Source organism: Astyanax mexicanus, chromosome 1 (assembly GCF_023375975.1).
Source record: "Astyanax mexicanus isolate ESR-SI-001 chromosome 1, AstMex3_surface, whole genome shotgun sequence".
Lineage (NCBI taxonomy): Eukaryota > Metazoa > Chordata > Actinopteri > Characiformes > Acestrorhamphidae > Astyanax > Astyanax mexicanus.
In genome coordinates, this window is record NC_064408.1 from 121,837,570 (window position 1) to 121,850,292 (window position 12,723).

Below are 12,723 nucleotides of genomic sequence, written 5' to 3' on the forward strand. Positions count from 1 at the left end.
ACACTACTGACTCATAGCACATTCCACACTGTGACACCACTGACTCATAGCACGTTCCACACTGTTACGCCACTGACTCATAGCACGTTCCACACTGTTATGCCACTGACTCAGAGCATGTTCCACACTGTTACACCACTGACTTAAAGCACATTCCACACTGTTACATCACTGACTCATAGCACATTCCACACTGTTACATTCCTGACTCATAGCATCTTCCTTAATGCTATACCATTACTGTGTAACACACTTACACAATTGACCTTAAACAATCTATGCTGTAACACAACTGAACCATAGCACATCCCACACTGTTACGCCACTGACTTATAGCACATTCCACACTGTTACGCCACTGACTCATAGCGCATTCCACACTGTTACACCACTGAATTATAGCATATTTATTAATGCTATACCATTGAGGTGTAACAAACTTACACAGTTGACTTTAAACAATCTACACTGTTACAGCACTGACTCATAGCACATTCCACACTGTTACACCACTGACTCAGAGCACATTCCTTAATGTTATACCATTGATCTGTAACACATTTAGACAATTTACCTTAAATAGTCTACACTGTTACACCACTGACTCATTGTACATTCCACACTGTTACACCACTGACAAAACTTATTATGTTATCCACTGTCTTTCAGACGGTGAAATTATACATGTTTTTCACTCTTTTCTTTCTCTAATAGTTGTTATTAGATGCAGCACACTTACACAATTAACCTTAAACACATTCCACATCGTCACACTGCTGACCTCTCAGAAGATGGTTGTTATCAGTATCTGTAGGGTTGGGTTATGAAGTATTTTGGCTCCTGCTGAAGTAAATTCACTGCATTACAGGAATGAGCTTTGCTGAAGTTGTAATCTCTGACGGGCATTATTCTAAATCAGCTCCGGCGCTGCAGCACTGAGTCATTTGTGTAGCCACCCGCTTAAAAGCTTGTCAAAATAATGCAGATATATGGAGGCAACATTTGTATTGTATGCTGCCAAATCTCTGCTCGCTGAGTTGGACACAATGCATAATTCATGATGCTGCCAGAGAGTGAGCTGCTCTCTTCACGCCGGCGTGTAAACAGCCGAGGGTCACGTGAACGCGGTCTTTAAATGTTTGAGGAGATAAATCAGAAGATGTGCTGAAGGGTTCAGAGGTCAGAACCGTGCTTTCTCTCCGGACGGAGCGTTCCTCGCGGCTGTTCTTCCTCAGAACGTTTGAATAATGAAGTTTATGTAACATTCGAGAGCAAAGCATGTCGTGATGCTCATTGCTATCTTTCACTCCTTGCTTTTAAATATATCTACACTGATGGCCGTGGTGGTCTGGAAATTAGGTGTGCTCAGGTAAATTTCTGGTGTATTGCTATCTTGGCAACAGAAAGTTCAGGTGCACCACAGACCGAATACAACCTAGACAGACACCAACAGTCAGACGTTCATTGTTATCTTGGCAACACAGGCGCACTGCATGTACACCCCCACTTTTTACATACACATACAGACATGCAGCAGTGCACAAACTTTTGCATCAAAAATAAGCCGAATACTAAATAAAATAAGCGTTGAACACATACATGCAGTAGCTGCACCGTTAAAATAGCAATCTGCCCAAGTCAGAGCTCACCTGGCTCCATAAGGGAATGATGAGCAAGTGACAATCTGATTGGTTTATTTCATGTAAAGCCCAAAATTAACCACACTCATAATTAATTAGTAACCCAAGAGAATTAGTACATGCCTCTTGTGAGTTTCGAGTCATTCAAGTTGAACGTTTTCTAACTTTTATCCAACATTTTCAGAACAGCTTTGCGGACATTTTTATACATTTTCGAAAACATATGCATATGTTTACTTTTCGGCAGTATTGCACTTATATTGGGCATATTGGAGATATATTTTCTTTTTTTTTTACATTTTGTACTTTTGAAATAGTTTTTTTTTATAAAGAAAGAAGAAAGTATATCCTTGCTTTGTAATGTATTTAGAGGTCAAAAAACACTTCAGACTAATACACTAATGACCTGTAACACATTCTACACCATTACACCACTGACTCATTACACAGACTACACTGTTGCTCCAGTGTCCTGTAATGTAATTTACATAGTTACACTAATGACCTATAACACATTCGACACTGTTACACCGCTGACCTGCATTAAAAGTTCTACACTATTACACCACTGACGTGCAAGGCACTTAACTGACTGGCCTAAAACAAGCTCTACACTGTTGTACTAATGTTATTTTGCACTGTTGCATAGTTGATCTGTTGACATGTGCATCACACATGTAATGTATCTTGTACTATTACACCACAGACTCTGTAACACATTCCGCACTGTTACACCACTGACCTGTAAAACACTCCACACTATTACACTACTGACCTATATTGAACATGCCACACTGATACACAACTGACCTGTACAATTCTCCACAGTGTCACAGTACTGACCTGCACTAAGCATATCACACCGTTACACAAATGAACTGTAACACATTCCACAGTGTTACACCACTGACCTGACTTGTAGTGTTACCCACTGTCTCTCAGGTGATGGACTGATGCTACATTTACAGTGTTTTCTCTCTCTGTCTCTTTTGGTTTTGAAGTGCAGGTGTGGACGCAGTAGATGTGTGAGTAATTGTGAACAGAGGTTTAAATTGGATCAGGTCCAGCGTGCCGGAGCGCACCAGAGGAGCGGGATTATTTTGGGGAATCGATTTATGCAGGGATCTGCAGGGACGGCGAACGCTAGCGCCGAATAAAAAGACAAACAAAAGGTCTGTGGAAGAGCCTCCCACTCAGCCACTCTGAACACACCGGCGTTTCACTTCATCACCAGCGTTATATAAAACCACTCGTTAAATACGACGTCCCTGCACGACCTCGCTCTGCATCATTCCATCAGATTTTACATGTGTGTTTTACACGCCGTGAGGATTATAGCAACACTGTAACACCAATACATCCAGAAAACACAATTATTACAACACTTATTTACACGGAGAGTGAAGCGGCTGCAGATTAAAAAGTATTATATATATTTCTTGAGATTTTTTTAAAGGCTGTGTAAAAGTCATTGGTGTTACAGTAAACTTTCTACAAAGAGTCAATGGTGTAACACCATCTTTCGAAAAGCTGTGTGTGAAGTTGTTAGTCCTATAACATTGTGGAGTGTGTTGTCGAGTGAGTCAATGGTGTGACACATCTGGAGTTTGCGATGGGTCAGTGGTGTACGCTGTGGAGTGTGTAACTGTAATACACTTCACACTTTTACACCACTGACCTGTAAAACCTGTGTGTAAAGTTGTTAGTCCTTGTTAGTTATTGTAGTGTGCTATGGGTCAGTGGTGTAACAATGTGTACTGTGTATGGATTAGTTTTAAACATGTGTGTAAAACTTAAAGTGCCATACCATTGTGGAGTGTATTATGGGTCAGTGGTGTAACACTGAAAAGTGTGTTATGGATCAGGTGTAAACCTATATGTAAAACTGTGAGTACTATAATAATGTGGTCAGTGGTGTAACAATGTGGAGTGTGTATGGATTAGTTTTAAACTTATGTGGAAAACTGACAATGCTATAATAATGTGGAGTGTGTCATGGGTCAGTGGTGTAACAGTGTGGAAAGTGTTATGGGTCAATAGTGTAACACTGTGGAGTGTGTTTGGATTAGTTTTAAACCTGTGTGTAAAACTGACAGTGCTATAATGATGTGGAGTGTGTTATGGGTCAATGGCATAACAATGTGGAGTGTGTTATGGGTCAGTGGTGTAACACTGTGGAGTGTGCTATGGGTCAATGGTGTAAAAGTGTGGAGTGTGTATGGGTTTGTTATAAACCTGTGTGTAAAACTGACAGTGCTATAATAATACAGTAAATATTTTATATGTCAACGGGGTAACACTGTGGAGTGTATTATGGATTAGTTTTAAACCCACATGTAAAACTGTCAGTACTTTAACAATATGGACTGTATTATGGGTCAGTGGTGTAACAGTATACATGTTATAAGCCAATTGAGTGACAGTGGATTGTTACAGATCAGTTAAAAATGTTTGAGTAAAACTGTGGGTACTATAAAAATGTGGACTGTGTTATGAGTCAGTGGTGTAACAATCTATATTGATATATAAGTCAACGAGGTAACACTGTGGAGTGTATTATGAATCAATTGTAACCCCGCATGTAAATCTTTAAGTACTGTAACAATGTGGACTGTATTATGAGTCAGTGATGTAACAATATATATGATAGAAGTCAATGGTGTAACACTGTGAAGTGTGTTGTAGATCAGTTGTAAACATTTGTGTAAAACTGTGAGTGCTGTAACAATGTGCACTGTGTTATAAGCCAGTGTTGTAACAATGTGGACTGTATTATGGGTCATTAGTGTGAGAGTATATTTTATATATACTGTCCGTGGGGTAACACTGTGAATGTGTTATGGGTCCTTGGTGCAACACATCATTGCTGTACCAATGACTCGTACTATACGTCACACTGTTACACCACTGACCAGTTTCACATATAGATCACGAGTTATCTCCTGATCTTTTCAGGAGAAATTACGAATGTGTTTGTAACACAATATGGTACGTATAAACAGATCCAGCACAGTTAATTATTCCCTCGTTTCTGCTGATGCGTCTGTAGATTATATAGGAGGAAATGTTTTCTTAACGTTTTATTGTGCGTCACATTTTTCATCCCGTGATGTTTCAGAGTGTACTCAACCCCACCCGACCATTCATTACAGAATAAGAGCGCGATAAGAGGTATTAAATAAACAAACACAATAACAGACTGTTGCATAAATTATATGATCTTAATCCCACTTTATATTGCAGCTGCAGCGATGAGAGAGGGCTGGAGGATGAGAAAAGCAAGGGATGCTGTTTATTCTCTGAAGATAACAGACTCTGTTATTTTCCTTCTCTCTTCTTTACGAGCTCCATCCAGCTGCTGTAGTCAATGAAAATCCATTTTCTGAGGAGAGGGAACACTTTCTGCATCTATTCAATATTTCTTCTGCTGTATTACCACATACAAATCACTGCTGTACAAAACACAGAGAAAAGAGAGAGGAATAATGAGAGTGAGAGAGGAATAAAAAGAAAAAGAGGAATGGGTGTTGTTTGTGTAAAAACACAGTGATAAAAAAAGCTTCTATAAAGTCTAGATTTAAGGTTATGGCTTAAAGTTCAAAAATCCAATATGTTCAATATATTCTTGTATATAATATATGGGCATGTACACTTTACGACTTAAGCTGTCATTGGTGTAACATTCTGAAGATGTTATTGGTCAGTGGTGTAACAGTGAGGAATATGTTAAAGGTTAGTGGATGGATGGATGTATAGATACTTTATTGATTCCAAATCTGGGTTAAATTCAGTGGATAAATGAACAATCTGATCTGACAGAACAGAGCTGTTGAGATGTTATGGGTCAGTAGTGTAACATTGTAAAGCTGTTATGGGTCAGTGGTGTAGCTGTGTGAAGCTGTTATGGGTCAGTGGTGTAGCTGTTTGAAGATGTTATGGCTCAGTGGTGTAACAGTTTGAAGCTGTTATGGGTCAGTGGTGTAGCTGTTTGAAGATGTTATGGCTCAGTGGTGTAGCTGTTTGAAGATGTTATGGCTCAGTGGTGTAGCTGTTTGAAGCTGTTATGGCTCAGTGGTGTAGCTGTTTGAAGATGTTATGGCTCAGTGGTGTAGCTGTTTGAAGCTGTTATGGGTCAGTGGTGTAGCTGTTTGAAGATGTTATGGCTCAGTGGTGTAGCTGTGTGGAGATGTTATGGGTCAGTGGTGTAGCTGTTTGAAGATGTTATGGCTCAGTGGTGTAACAGTGTGAAGCTGTTATAGGTCAGTGGTGTAACAGTGTGAAGCTGTTATAGGTCAGTGGTGTAGCTGTGTGGAGATGTTATGGATCAGTTGTGTAGCTGTTTGAAGATGTTATGGCTCAGTGGTGTAACAGTGTGAAGCTGTTATGGGTCAGTGGTGTAGCTGTGTGAAGCTGTTATGGGTCAGTGGTGTAGCTGTGTGGAGATGTTATGGGTCAGTGGTGTAGCTGTGTGGAGATGTTATGGGTCAGTGGTGTAACAGTGTGAAGCTGTTATGGGTCAGTGGTGTAGCTGTTTGGAGATGTTATGGCTCAGTGGTGTAACAGTTTGAAGCTGTTATGGGTCAGTGGTGTAGCTGTTTGGAGATGTTATTGGTCAGTTGTGTAACAGTGTGAAGCTGTTATGGGTCAGTGGTGTAACAGTGTGTTACAGATACTTGAAAGGATAGCTAGCTAGCTAGCTAGCTAGATAGATAGATAGATAGATAGATAGATAGATAGATAGATAGATAGATAGATAGATAGATAGATAGATAGATAGATAGATAGATAGATAGATAGATAGATAGATAGATAGATAGACAGACAGACAGACAGACAGACAGACAGACAGACAATTGGATGGATGAAAAGATGGATAGATACTTTATTGTTTTCAAATCTGGGTTAAATTCAGTGGATAAATGAATAATCTGATTGGACAGAAGCAGCAGGAGCTCTTGTGTTCCCCTCTGTAGTGAAATATTGATCAGTGGTTGAACTCTTTCATCATTAATAGCTCTGATACTCATGTAAGAGTTTTATATCAGTGTTTTTACTGTCTGTGCGACTCGTACAGCGCAGTAACGTGATCCTCTGCTGTAGAGGAAATATTGTCGGTGAAGAGTCGGGGCAGTAAAACATGTAATTGGTGCTCATGCATCCATGAAGGAGCAGTAAAATGGGTTCTAGCCTGATTTCAGGTTAATATGAGGTCTACAGGGCCTGGATCTTTATTACTGACACATACACAAGCCTGTTAGGATCCTAAAAATATGTGTGCTGGGCTTAACTCTATGGAGCATATATTGGCGATCCATCGTGCACTAATCAATTGCTTATTGTGTAGCTTGATTTAAAGGGATAGTTCGGGATTTTTGACATGAATCTGTATGGCATCAACATGACCAGTGTCGTGCATTCTCACTGACTTACCCCCGACCATGTCCGCTGAGCGGAGTTCTTGTCCAGTATTGTCCGAGCCGAAAGTAGTCCGGCATGTTTGCTGGGGTCACGAAACGAAAGCGTTTTTCTTCCCAAAACAGTACGAGTGCAAAAGAGTGATTTATTTGCATAACAAAAAACGGTGTCTGCAAAAGTCACGCCTCATTATCACTGGGGCACTACTTTCATTTTGGATCAGTGCGCATGTCATTCTAACTGCGAGCAGCGCACTAGTCTTTCAGATCATTGGCTGCGCTCAGCTTCAACCAGCAACGCAAAGAGCAAGCTTTAGAGAGAAGTTTATCGGCTTTTATAAGCTTCTTGAACACAGATTTATACATTTGTATGTGTGTGTGTTAAAATGGTGCGGACTTGTGATTATCCAGGCTGTAGCAACAAAGATGTGGCTGATTCTCCGCACAGTTTCCATCGTATCCCCGTGACTGACATTGCTCTCAGGCAACTTTGGATACTTGCAATGGGCTTCCATGTGGACACCAAAGTGGTGAAAATGAAGAAGCTTCGTGTTTGCGGTGCGCGCTGTTGTTTGTGATGCAGGCAGCAGCTGGCCCGCCGACGTCCTCATCAATTGACAGGTTCTGTATCTCGGGCATAACTAAATCCCACTCGTGGCAGCAGTAACATTCCACCTCTGTCGGCATTAGTTCGCACTTCAAACAAGTGCACCAGGATTTGTCGGCCACCCTTGGTATCGCAGCAGCAGCAGCAGCGGCTCCAGCTTCGGTCTCAATCATTTCTCTGTCCATCCTCTCTCTTTCTGCACGATCCAATTCGATTTGGGCAAGTTCCTCCTCAGTATACTCAGGCTCATAAAGATACCCCCTTGGCTCTGAGCGGAAATCAATATATTCCTCGTAGTCCGACATGTTCCCGAACAGTAAACAGTGAAATCGAAACCGTAGGCTAGCTGCCAGGTTGCGCAATCGCGCGCACTGATCCAAAATGAAAGTAGTGCCCCAGTGATAATGAGGCGTGACTTTTGCAGACACCGTTTTTTGTTATGCAAATAAATCACTCTTTTGCACTCGTACTGTTTTGGGAAGAAAAACGCTTTCGTTTCGTGACCCCAGCAAACATGCCGGACTACTTTCGGCTCGGACAATACTGGACAAGAACTCCGCTCAGCGGACATGGTCGGGGGTAAGTCAGTGAGAATGCACGACACTGGTCATGTTGATGCCATACAGATTCATGTCAAAAATCCCGAACTATCCCTTTTAGGCGTGTCGGCATTTCTTTGGTACTACATTATAAATGGTATTCTCTCTCATTTACAATGTAGCCGAGCATTTACATAGGGAAGGGATTGACCAAAAAAAAAATGTAAATAAAATAAACAGTATTTTAATAAGATATATAAGATAATTATTTAAAATAATAATAATTTAAAAAATATTAAAATATAAAACAAATAAGATAAAATAAGAATTAAAGAGTAGAAATCATAAAATCATAGATATCATGGCGTTGCGGCCACATCAATCAACCTTTATTTCAAATCGGAGTACATTAAGGGTGGCCCTCATTTACAATGTAGCCGAGCATTTAGATTAGGAAGGGATTGACAAAAGAAAAATGTAAATAAACAGCTTTTTAATAAAATATAAAAGATAATTATTTTCAAAATTTCAGATAATTTATTTAAAATTAAAAAAATATTATGAAGATATAAAAAAATATGGTAAAAATAAGAATTTAAGGGTAGGAAGGTAAAAAAAATCAAAGGTAATGGAACTAATAAAAATTCAACTACAGATGAATAAATAAAACTAAACACATAAACGAGTTGAATATAAATAAGCAATAACTAAAAACAATAAAAGGAAAAAAAAGAAACAAAAAAGAAATGTAAAAAAGCGCTTAAACAAACCAAGATTAAAAACTAAAGAGCTAACTAAAAAAAAAAAAAAAAAAACATACCAAAGATCGTAAAAAAAAAAAAAATAAATAAACATTAGCAGTAAATAATCCCAAAATAACAAAAAATATAAAATAGCAAACAACTTTTTTTATATGACTAAAATTCCTTAGACTAAAACTAATAATAATCAAAAGACTAAAATGTGACTAAAGCATTTTACATTTTTACAGTTTAATCAAAAGACTAAAACTAAATCAAAATGAACACTGGTGCACATCACGGGGTAGGGGTGTCCTGATTCTTGTTAGGCTGGAGGGGTAAGTTAGGGTTAGGTTATAAGTTAGGCTTATTAGTCCTTAAATAAAACTAAACACATAAAAGAGTAAAATATAAATAAGCAATAACTAAAAGCAATAAATGAAAAAAACGCTAAAACAAACCAAGATTGAAAACTAAAAAAAAAAAACATTCAAAGATTTAAAAAAAACTAAAATCAGCTGAAATAGTGGCAGGCTGTCTGAAGATGGTTAGAGACTAGGAGTTGAGTGACACCAGTGAGCTGAGTTTTAGAGTTTCTTGTAGTGAATTCCAGCTCTGTAAATTACTGCAGTACTGTATTAGCTCCTCTAGCCCTCTGGTGCATAGCGGTCACTTCAGTGAACTGCTGTTTAAATGTAATTTTCTCCTAAAAGCAGTGTTTTCTATGGTGGAATTGCTTATCAGTTCTTAGAGTGCTCTCTACTGCCCCCCTCCATTGAGATTCATTCAGTGGTTAACTGTTGTAACTACAAGTAAACATCATTGGAATCCAAGGTGTCTGGCAGACTTTTGTTTTTTTGTTTATTTTAAATGAGTAGGAAATTATGATTAACCATGTTTCCAAAAAAAAGTGGACGTCATGCATTGCTAAGTATATTGTGGCGTGGAAGAGGAAGGAAGACCCGTGAGACTCATGCTGAATGCTCAACAGCTTCTTTATTGAACAGGCTTGCCACTCACTTACAGCCTTTAACAAGACTAGGAGAGCTAAAACCATCCACCCAATTAGGCTACCAACAGAACCAAGTGACTAAACTCACTACTCACTTACTTTATGGTGAGTGCCCTAAACAGCACCCATCTGCATGGCCCCTCCCCATACCCTAGGTTACGGGGGAGGTACCAACTACGTAGGCTAGAGCAACACAGCACACATAGCACAACAGAACACATAAGGCCACCACACAGAAGAACAGAAACATGCCTACAGGCAGCCACACACACAACCCAGAGCCGCCACAATATTTTTGACATAAGTAGTCATGTAGTTGATTTATGACTGTTTTGGTTGCAATTCGATTATATCTATAAATAATTTTAAAAACAATAAAAACAATATTTTTCAGATTAGCTGTAGTGTGTGTGAGTAAAAATGATCTTTTTTGTCATATTTGGTTGCAATTCTATTTATTTTGGTTGTACCTATAAGTTACTTTAAAAAATATATACTTATGCTATAGAATAGTCCAGGAAATTTTCTCTGACTCCAGTAATGGGGACATTCCAGGATTTTGGTACATTTCAGGGGTGGTCACTTCTGAAAATTTGATCTTCAATTTGATCATTTTTAGTCATATATTTATTAAATACAGGTAATAGACTATCAAAAAGTTTGATTTGTCAAGCTCAGGCATCAAAGCAGTTTTTTTAAATTAGATTATGCAATATATTTGGTAACTTACAGTAACAGGGTTGCGAGTAACAGGGTTGCAAATCTAGGCTAAGTTGTGGTTTACCCCAGGAACAGATGCTAACTGTAAAATTTAGCTATGTATACAAGATCAAGGACAAACATGGTTATATAAGTATATAAAGTAAATTTGGACTCTACTCATTTTTAGTCTTACAATATGAGCAACAGGGTTGCGTTCACTGAGAGACACACACAACTTGGACAAAAACATATTTGGAAAAAAAACGTGAAAATTGTTAGAGCACTTACTCTTGGTCTTGCCATGTGGGCAGAAAATGTCCTTGTGATGTCACTTCCTTTGTGCCAGTAGATAAATATGTTTAACTCTTTCTCTGCAGGTAAAATTCCTTATGGTAACAGGGTTGAGCGCATGTTGTGGGTCACAACTTAATAGCATAAAAACTGTAACATGCAATAGGTACAATGTAGACCAAAGAAGTTGTTTTCATAAGTAAAGGAGATGCAGATCAACAATATACAAGAGGAAGTCATTTATTTAGAGCTTATTTTAATTGTTAAATTTGCCAAAGGAGTTGGTCACCCAATGAGTGGGACAAGAGAAAACGGCCATTTTTTGAGGTGCTCCAAAGGTATTCGGTCTTTTGAATAATATTTAAGGAGCTTATTTTTCCACCATATTTTACAGTTTGTCTTATAACAAGTACATTTTTCACAAAAAATAGTCATTTCGATATTTTGGATATGTACATTTAAAATTTAAGTGGTGGGACAGGAAACGTACCTAAATCCTGGAATGTCCCAGTGATGAGTATAGTGATATCAGTGATGAGGAGGGGCTGCCAGAGAACAATAGATACATAGGAGATGAGGATGATAAAGGAGATGCATAAGGTCAGGATGCTGAAATTCAAGATGATAAAGGACAGGTTGTAGAGAGGAGGTCAGAATGATGAGGGACTTAAAGGACCACTATGTAACTAATTTTCAGTAGTAAATGATAAAATGATCAGGATGTATCATCAGATATTAAGGAAACATGTTGAGTGAAAGCACTGGCAGCTCTTGTCAGCAGGGCTTCAGCAGTACGTTCCTATTTTAAATGTGCAGGCCATCCCGGGTTTTGTGTTTTTTTTGTCCTCTGACTCCTCCTGCTGCTCCTTACCCGACACTAACTCCGCCCACTGAGGTTGCCAGCACTACAACAGCGCAGCACAGCAAAGGAGCTAGCAGAGCTGGTTCAGTTAAACCTCAGCTGCTACACAGCTTAAAAAGCCTCAGCATGTCTCAAAAAAGCTCAGTGACCAAACCAGGAATATAACAAGAGTGAATATTGGCAGTGGGTTCGAACGGTGGAGACTTAGAGCTCAAATAAACTCCAAGGATGACCCAGAGCTGCACGTCCTTTCGCGGAGCTGCGGTCCGACACACCGTGGTGCTTTAGCCCCCCCCCCTTCGTGAACATACAGTCAATATAACTCTAGATATGGGTTTTAGAAGAGTTTAGAATTGCTGTATTTCTCCTCTCCTCTCGCTCATACTCTCCGCCTACTAATCTTAACGTTGTGTAGATTCAGCCTGCTGAATTTGGCAACCCAAATAAGTTTCGTGGCTGGGGAGGGGTGGGAGGAACAGACTACTCTCTGTGGTGTTTTGAAATTGGACTGCTGTTGCCATTTCACACACTCACTCTCAGGTCCTATATAATGCACCTTTAAGGAAAATGTGAACGTGGTACCTGCCCATAGAAATGTTAGCAAGGCATCTGCCTGCACTCAATCCCGCAAATATGTCTGGAAAGTTCAAGACAACGACTTTGATGGACATTTGCCACCTTTTCTAGCATACAATGTAATATGTGATCATGGATTTATGATAAAACTCAGATTTATTGATTCTTTCATCAAGTTTATACTGTTTTATGTTGGGTGCTTAAGCGCACATAGTCCACTGTAGTGGACATGACTGTAACTTCCTGAAAAAGTAAATTTTTTGAAGAAAAAAAAAAAAAAGGTAATATTTGTTTTTGTCATTCCCTAAGAAGAATAAAGGCACATAAAAATAAATCTTGT